The sequence below is a fragment of the Melospiza georgiana genome, chromosome 2 (genome assembly GCF_028018845.1).
Source record: "Melospiza georgiana isolate bMelGeo1 chromosome 2, bMelGeo1.pri, whole genome shotgun sequence".
Lineage (NCBI taxonomy): Eukaryota > Metazoa > Chordata > Aves > Passeriformes > Passerellidae > Melospiza > Melospiza georgiana.
Genome location: NC_080431.1, coordinates 2025172 through 2034620, shown reverse-complemented (window position 1 = coordinate 2034620; position 9449 = coordinate 2025172).

Sequence of the window (9449 nt, the reverse complement as noted above, 5' to 3'; positions counted from 1 at the left end):
GCAGACAATTTGCTTTGTCCTAAACATTTGCTGAATGCCAGCAAATTAAAAGCCACTTTTACGTTACATGTTTAATTAGTTGGTAAGTAATATAGGTAAAAGAGCAGCTGATTAAGTTATTTGCAAGATTTTTATGATGCTGCATCAGAGAGTTCTGTCTTTTAAGCAGAGGACATCCTTGACACCCTGGTTCAGAGTCTGCACCTCTTGCCATGAAGAAGGGAAGCTTTTGATAAGGGGGAAGACAATTTGAGAATAATTTCCTTTCCTGAGGCTGCACGTATAATCAAAGGAGGATATCAACTATTGCAAAATCCCGAGCATGGGGAATTTTACTCCAGAGGAAGTCAGTGATCAGGGTTCTTCTCTTTCTTGGCTTCTTAATTATTTTTCAGAGTAAACCATCTGTCTGATGATTTTCCACAGACTGATAGTTAGCTCAAGGAAAGGACAAACTAATTTTACCAAAAGTGCCTCTGGATTAGGGTGTTGCATACCCCATTGCTGGGGATATGGCCTAATGCAGAGAACACTACAATTCAATTATATTGGTGAATGCAATATTACTTGTGAAACAAAATTGCCTTATTAGGTTATTTAGCCTTCTTGGATCTTTAGAGAATCATGAAACAAAGTGATTCCCTATTACCTCAGTAAAAAGGAATTAATGAAAGAGCAGAGTTATCAGAAAAGTCTGAAATTATTATGAGGTTTCCTGATGTCAGCAGAGAGTTCAAAAACATTTACATTTGTCACCTAGCTTTTCACCTTTGATAAGTCCTTTCTTTACTCCCTCTGCTTTCCTTATTTCATCCATGGCATCCCCTTCAATTTCTCCCTACCTTCCTCACATGTGCTTATTCCTCCCAAGCACAAAGCAGGGAAATGGAAATTTCTGACTACTTACTAAACTGAAAAATAAACTCTCTGTTCAACTGGAATAAGAATATTTTGATCCTTCATCTAAAAGGGATAAAAACAGAAGCCAAAAAATCCACAACATATTTTCAGTCTTAACACCACTTGTCAGTTTATTGTACATGATACTTCTTGGGGTTCTCTTTTTTTTTTTTCCCTTTAAGAATTGGTGATTTGTAAAATAAAATTCCAAAACTGTGAAACCTAAAAGAGCATTTCCTTTTGCAATTCTTATGTGTTTTGATATGTTATAATGGAATCCTTCCTTGAAGAAAATTTTGTCCATAATAAGACTTAAAATGCTTCTCAGTGTAACTTGAATTCATGAAAATATGAAGTTTTCAGTGAATTTACTGTCCATAGAAACTTTGTGGCCATGCCTACATACAAACAATGAGTAAGAATATACTGTTACTCCTATGATGTTATATGCTCTGGCTTAAAATTTACACTGTTTTGTTAAAACAATTTCAAAATACATTCTGATTTCAATAAATGCTTCTAGTGCTTCTGATGAACAGTGCGTTGTCTCCACTTAACTTTGAAATTTGAAACCTTTGGATTTAGCTGGGACATTCAAATTTATTCAATGTTAGATTTATCCATTTAGCTCATAGAAATACCTTCCATTTCTTTAAATTTCTCATTTGAAGGCTATAAAATGACGCAGTAGATAATCTTGCAAGATCTCTGCCTTATTGAACAGAAGAAGTACTTCCAGCCTGCTTGCTCTCTTGAGGGTTTCTTTCACGGCAGATTTCAGTGTCAGCTCAAATTTGCCATTGAACATAAATGCCATTCACCATTTGGCTGTACACCTAGGTTTTATTTATCTGAGTTCTGATGGTGCAGCTCATTATTTCAGAGGGGTGAAAACACTACCTGAAAAGTCACGTGCATCTCGGGTGTGCATGTCTTATGGTTGTCAAGGAAACCACCCCAGGACTCCTGGCACCAGACTTCATCTCAGTAAGTGATGGAAAAATCACAGGTATTGGCCAGGCAGGCACCTCCCAGCGGGTGCTATTTTGGGAGCAAGTCAATGGATGAGATTCTCCTCTCCCAGCAGCTCTGAAGCTGTGTGAGTTGGCCTTTGTCTCCCCTGGACTCGTCTCTCCTTCAGTTTCTCTGGCAGAGAGCCATCCTAGAGGCGAGGCTGTTAAACAGTGCTCTCAAGGTACAAAAAAGCCTTCAAAGCACTGTGGTAAACCTGTCTCTAACTTTCCTAAAGTCTGGAGTGAGAACTAAAAGTTATCAGGAGAAGAAGATGGTAGCCTTTGATTCAGACGAGCACTCTTTCTCTTCATGTACCAAAACTCTACATAAGTGTTTACCTTTCCAGCCGTAAACCGAAAATAATAATTGCACATTTGTAATGGATTTGTAATTAATTTAGTCATCAAATATCCTCAAGATGTTGATTGAGATCTCCGGTCCTGGGAATGTCAGAACACTGTGTTTATGGCTCTGGGGTCAACTGTGAGGGCTACAGACTGTCACCCAGACTGAGGGTCAAAGCGCCCCTGCTTCGAGCCTGTTCCCAAACTGAATTTGTCCAGAAAGCATCCAGAAGTGCTTTGTTTTCACAAAGGGGAAAGTAAAGCTTTCGGTGTCATTGGGGATGTTCACAGGGAAAGACAGAGCATGCTGGAAGAAGGTTACTTGAATGCTAAGGGGAAAAAACAGGACAGGAAAATGAGGAAGACAGATGGTAGGAAGAGAAGTAAAACTGTGATGCACAGCTGAAATGGATTTGTAAAACAGGAATTGTTAACCTGGGGAGTGGGAATGAAAGAACAATAAGAAATGTCACACTGGGGAGAAATGGTTTTGGACCATTGAAAAACCAAGAACAGGGAATTTGTGGTAAAAAATGGAATGTCCTGCACCATTACAGGACTGCATGGTGTTTCAGTTTGCGAGGGCAAATGCTGAGTTAACTCAGAGGGGACAGCAAGAATTTCAGAGGGGAGGAATGGGATTCCCTGGCATCATCTGTAGGGCAGGGAATCAACATTTTGGGGGTAAAGATGAGGAGTTTTATTTCCACTGGATGGTGGTAATTGGTGCAGGACATATAGTGGGCATTTCTGGTGGGAAAATCTAAGTGGATCTCTAGGAGGGATAGTTGGTTTTGAGAAAAGGCAGAAAAACTCTGAGGTAACATGGGAAGGATGGGCAGAGAAACTTTTTGATGAAACCTGAGGTAATTTATAAAGGCTGAAAAGAAAATTTTGAAGATAAAACCTCAGGTAATCTCCAGGGGAGTAAATCAATATTTTTAAGGCAAAATTTGAGGCAATTTGTACAGGACAAATAAAGAACATTTGTGAGGGAAAATCTGAGGCAAATCACTAGGGGGAAAAAAGAATATATTGGAGATAAAACCCAAGATGACAATTAGGTGGCATTGTGGGCCTTAAATCAGAAGTAGTATATAGATGTAGATGCAGATATTATGAAGGGAAAGTCTGAGGCAATCTCAATGGAATAGAACATTTTGGAAAGAAAAGTCTGAGGTAACATGTAAAGACCAGAAAGAATACTGAGGGAGAGATGAGCGACCCTAGTGATGATGAGCAGATGTGAGGGGTCACTGCGGGGCTGTGAGGGTCTCTGAGGGCAGGGGGATGCGGGCTGTGTTGCTGAGAGGCACCGCAGGGCGCGGTGCTGAGGGGGGGAACTCGAAGCCGCCGTGGCCGTCAGGGGAGGCGCGCGCGCCCCTCAGCACCCCTCACGCTGAGGGCGGGAACTCGAAGCCGCTGTGGCCGCCGCTCTCGGCGACGCTTCGGGCGGGGTGAGACCCCCGGGCCGGGAGGCGCCCTCGGGCAGCCCCTGCCGTGAGGCGGAGGAGGAATGGGCGGCCCTCACGCGTCTGCACGGTGTTTCGGTCTGCGGGAGGAAGAGATGCGGTAAGTCAGAGGGGAGAAAAAAAACTTGATGGGGGTGGAATGCTGGAACTCCCTGGCATCACCTGGAGAGCACGGAATGAACATTTTGGGGTAAAATTGAGGTGTGTGGGAAGAAAAGCTGCAGTAATCTGTGGCGATCGTGTAGTGGACATTTTTTGGAAGAAAAACCTTTCTCTAGGGGAGAAAATTGGTTTTGGGGTAAAGTCTGAGGTAATTTGGGGAGGTTAGGCAGAGGAAATTTTGTGCTAATACCTGAGGTCATTTTTCGTGGCCTGAAGGACCATTTTTGGGGGTAAATATAAGGTAATCTGCAAATCTGACAGAATACTTTGGAAAGAAATCCTGAGGTAATCTGTAACGACCACAGTGAGCACTGAGGGAGAGGTGACTCTCCAGGTGATGCTGAGGGGATGTGAGGGTCACTGAGGGAATATGAGTGTTCCTGACGGGAAGCTGGGTAAGAATCCAAAGCTCTGTAGTCAGATGGCTGCAGAGCAGGTGTTTGTGTATTCAGAGCTGGGACTGAGGTGAATCTGTCTGCCAAATCTCACTCAATGATGTTTTGCCTTCAATTTCATTCTAAATTCTAAGGTCGCGGTTACAAGATATCATTAGCATACTCGTATTTGTGTAAAGCTGTTTCATGGTTCTATGAATGTTTGTTGATCTCACACCCGCGTCCGTTTCTTCTGTGTGATACAAAGTCTACTGGTGGTCAACGATGAAGACTTGTGTAGTCTTCCATAGGCTGGAAGATTTTACCTCTGTCTTCAGGACATGACTGTTGCTTCTTGGTTTTTTTCAGTTTATTTGTGTTTTTAGCTGATTTTGCAGTTTGTAAGATTTATTAGAATTTGCTGTTTTGCTCTGGATGGTGCTTGCTATGTCACTGGCTTTGCTTTTTGCTTGTTTTGCCTGCACATCTTGGTACAATATTAGTTGTGACCGTTACTTGATGCAATGTAACGTGTAGCCTTTTGTTACATAGGGCTTAGGATTCAGATGGTGCTTGTGTTCCTCTGAGGGGGAATATGAGAGTCGTTTGCGGGCAGGCAGGTGCCCCGCGGTTCTCTGAGGGGACATGAGGGTCACGGAAGGGATGGCAAATGCCCTGGGTGTTGCTGAGAGGGCGTGGGGGGTCCTGAAGGAGTGGTGTGTGCCCTGTGTGTTGCTGAGGGGACACAAAGGTGATTTGAGGGGCAGGCAGGTGCCCCGCGGTCCTCTGAGGGGACATGAGGGTCACGGAAGGGATGGCAAATGCCCTGGGTGTTGCTGAGAGGGCGTGGGGGGTCCTGAAGGAGTGGTGTGTGCCCTCTGTGTTGCTGAGGGGACACAAAGATGATTTGAGGGGCAGGCAGGTGCCTCGGGTGTGGCTGAGCGCCGTGAGAGAGGTGGCGGCAGATGCCGAGCGTGCCCCTGAGGGGCTGTGAGGGTCTCTGAGGGCAGGGGGATGCGGGCTGTGTTGCTGAGAGGCACCGCAGGGCGCGGTGCTGAGGGCGGGAACTCGAAGCCGCCGTGGCCGTCAGGGGAGGCGCGCGCGCCCCTCAGCTCCCCTCACGCTGAGGGCGGGAACTCGAAGCCGCTGTGGCCGCCGCTCTCGGCGACGCTTCGGGCGGGGTGAGACCCCCGGGCCGGGAGGCGCCCTCGGGCAGCCCCTGGCGTGAGGCGGAGGAGGAATGGACGGCCCTCACGCGTCTGCACGGTGTTTCGGTCTGCGGGAGGAAGAGATGCGGTAAGTCAGAGGGGAGAAAAAAAACTTGATGGGGGTGGAATGCTGGAACTCCCTGGCATCACCTGGAGAGCACGGAATGAACATTTTGGGGTAAAATTGAGGTGTGTGGGAAGAAAAGCTGCAGTAATCTGTGGCGATCGTGTAGTGGACATTTTTTGGAAGAAAAACCTTTCTCTAGGGGAGAAAATTGGTTTTGGGGTAAAGTCTGAGGTAATTTGGGGAGGTTAGGCAGAGGAAATTTTGTGCTAATACCTGAGGTCATTTTTCGTGGCCTGGAGGACCATTTTTGGGGTAAATACAAGGTAATCTGCAAATCTGACAGAATACTTTGGAAAGAAATCCTGAGGTAATCTGTAACGACCACAGTGAGCACTGAGGGAGAGGTGACTCTCCAGGTGATGCTGAGGGGATGTGAGGGTCACTGAGGGAATATGAGTGTTCCTGACGGGAAGCTGGGTAAGAATCCAAAGCTCTGTAGTCAGATGGCTGCAGAGCAGGTGTTTGTGTATTCAGAGCTGGGACTGAGGTGAATCTGTCTGCCAAATCTCACTCAATGATGTTTTGCCTTCAATTTCATTCTAAATTCTAAGGTCCCGGTTACAAGATATCATTAGCATACTCGTATTTGTGTAAAGCTGTTTCATGGTTCTATGAATGTTTGTTGATCTCACACCCGCGTCCGTTTCTTCTGTGTGATACAAAGTCTACTGGTGGTCAACGATGAAGACTTGTGTAGTCTTCCATAGGCTGGAAGATTTTACCTCTGTCTTCAGGACATGACTGTTGCTTCTTGGTTTTTTTTCAGTTTATTTGTGTTTTTAGCTGATTTTGCAGTTTGTAAGATTTATTAGAATTTGCTGTTTTGCTCTGGATGGTGCTTGCTATGTCACTGGCTTTGCTTTTGCTTGTTTTGCCTGCACATCTTGGTACAATATTACTTGTGACCGTTACTTGATGCAATGTAACGTGTAGCCTTTTGTTACATAGGGCTTAGGATTCAGATGGTGCTTGTGTTCCTCTGAGGGGGAATATGAGAGTCGTTTGCGGGCAGGCAGGTGCCCCGCGGTTCTCTGAGGGGACATGAGGGTCACGGAAGGGATGGCAAGTGCCCTGGGTGTTGCTGAGAGGGCGTGGGGGGTCCTGAAGGAGTGGTGTGTGCCCTGTGTGTTGCTGAGGGGACACAAAGGTGATTTGAGGGGCAGGCAGGTGCCTCGGGTGTGGCTGAGCGCCGTGAGAGAGGTGGCGGCAGATGCCGAGCGTGCCCCTGAGGGGCTGTGAGGGTCTCTGAGGGCAGGGGGATGCGGGCTGTGTTGCTGAGAGGCACCGCAGGGAGCGGTGCTGAGGGCGGGAACTCGAAGCCGCTGTGGCCGTAGGCGGTGCGCGCGCGCCCCTCAGCTCCCCTCACGCTGAGGGCGGGAACTCGAAGCCGCTGTGGCCGCCGCTCTCGGCGACGCTTCGGGCGGGGTGAGACCCCCGGGCCGGGAGGCGCTCTCGGGCAGCCCCTGGCGTGAGGCGGAGGAGGAATGGATGGCCCTCACGCGTCTGCACGGTGTTTCGGTCTGCGGGAGGAAGAGATGCGGTAAGTCAGAGGGGAGAAAAAAAACTTGATGGGGGTGGAATGCTGGAACTCCCTGGCATCACCTGGAGAGCACGGAATGAACATTTTGGGGTAAAATTGAGGTGTGTGGGAAGAAAAGCTGCAGTAATCTGTGGCGATCGTGTAGTGGACATTTTTTGGAAGAAAAACCTTTCTCTAGGGGAGAAAATTGGTTTTGGGGTAAAGTCTGAGGTAATTTGGGGAGGTTAGGCAGAGGAAATTTTGTGCTAATACCTGAGGTCATTTTTCGTGGCCTGGAGGACCATTTTAGGGGGTAAAATATAAGGTAATCTGCAAATCTGACAGAATACTTTGGAAAGAAATCCTGACGTAATCTGTAACGACCACAGTGAGCATTGAGGGAGAGGTGACTCTCCAGGTGATGCTGAGGGGATGTGACGGTCACTGAGGGAATATGAGTGTTCCTGAGCGGAAGCTGGGTAAGAATCCAAAGCTCTGTAGTCAGATGGCTGCAGAGCAGGTGTTTGTGTATTCAGAGCTGGGACTGAGGTGAATGTCTGCCAAATCTCACTCAATGATGTTTTGCCTTCAATTTCATTCTAAATTCTAAGGTCCCGGTTACAAGATATCATTAGCATACTCGTATTTGTGTAAAGCTGTTTCATGGTTCTATGAATGTTTGTTGATCTCACACCCGCGTCCGTTTCTTCTGTGTGATACAAAGTCTACTGGTGGTCAACGATGAAGACTTGTGTAGTCTTCCATAGGTTGGAAGATTTTACCTCTGTCTTCAGGACATGACTGTTGCTTCTTGGTTTTTTTCAGTTTATTGTGTTTTTAGCTGATTTTGCAGATTGTAAGATTTATTAGAATTTGCTGTTTTGCTCTGGATGGTGCTTGCTATGTCACTGGCTTTGCTTTTGCTTGTTTTGCCTGCACATCTTGGTACAATATTACTTGTGACCGTTACTTGATGCAATGTAACGTGTAGCCTTTTGTTACATAGGGCTTAGGGTTCAGATGGTGCTTGTGTTCCTCTGAGGGGGAATATGAGAGTCGTTTGCGGGCAGGCAGGTGCCCCGCGGTCCTCTGAGGGGACATGAGGGTCACGGAAGGGATGGCAAGTGCCCTGGGTGTTGCTGAGAGTGCGTGGGGGTTCCTGAAGGAGTGGTGTGTGCCCTGCATGTTGCTGAGGGGACACAAAGGTGATTTGAGGGGCAGGCAGGTGCCTCGGGCGTTGCTGAGCACCGTGAGGGTGGCATGCGGTGTAGCCTGCATGTAACGGAGGTGGCGGCAGATGCCGAGCGTGCCCCTGAGGGTATGTGAGCGTTTCTGGGACAGGGGGATGCGGGTTTGCCGGGTTTTTCTGCGGGCACGGGAGAGCCCCCGATGGGGAACCGAGTGCGCCGTAAGGAACGTCCCTCCCTGAGGGTCGGGAGGGGTGGGCGTGTTCCCGTCGTGCGGCCGCCGCCTCCCGGGCTCCTCTCGCAGCCCGGGCCCCTCAGCCCCGAGGGCGGGAACTCGAAGCCGCTGTGGCCGCCGCTCTCGGCGAGCGGCCGGGCGTTTAGGCGCGGGCCGGGACTCTCCCTCGAGCCGCCCTCGGGTGGGACAGAGGAGCAATGGACGGCCGGTCTGCACAGTGTTTCAGTTTGCCAGGGGTAGAGATGGGGTAACTCATAGGGGTAGCAAGAACTGCAGAGGGGACCAATGCGGACATTTCCTGGCTCACCTCTGGGGCAACGAGTGAACATTCTTGTGTACAATTGAGTAGTGTGGGAACAAAAGCCGCGGTAATCTATGGAGGTCATAGAACAGACTTTTTTTGGCAAGAAAATTACAGCGGATCTCTAGGGAAGAAAATGGCTTTTGAGGAAAAGTCTGAGGTATTTTCGGGAGGTGGGGCAGAGAACATTTTGTGATAGAACCAGAGGTATTTAAAAGGCCAGAAGAAACATTTTTTATTTGAAATGTCAGTTAATCTGCAATGGAATGAACGAAAGAAAAATTTAATTTTTTATGGTATTAGGACTTTTGACGACCACAATCTGTGTTACTCTGTAGGAGATATTTTGGAGGGAAATTCTGAAGAAGTGTATGGGGGAGAGAAGAAACATTTTTGGGATAAAATCTTAGGTGATGTATAGGACACGGCTAGGGAATGATGTGGAGGGAAAAGCAGAGGCCCTCTTTTGGGGGCGCAAAAGTGACTTTCTCCTCAGAAAACCTGAGGTAACCTAGCTAAAACACATTAGCGCTTTCCGGACAGGTGAATCTGGGGTAATTTAGAGAGGACAAATGAGCACATTTGAGGGAGAGTCTGTTGTAACAC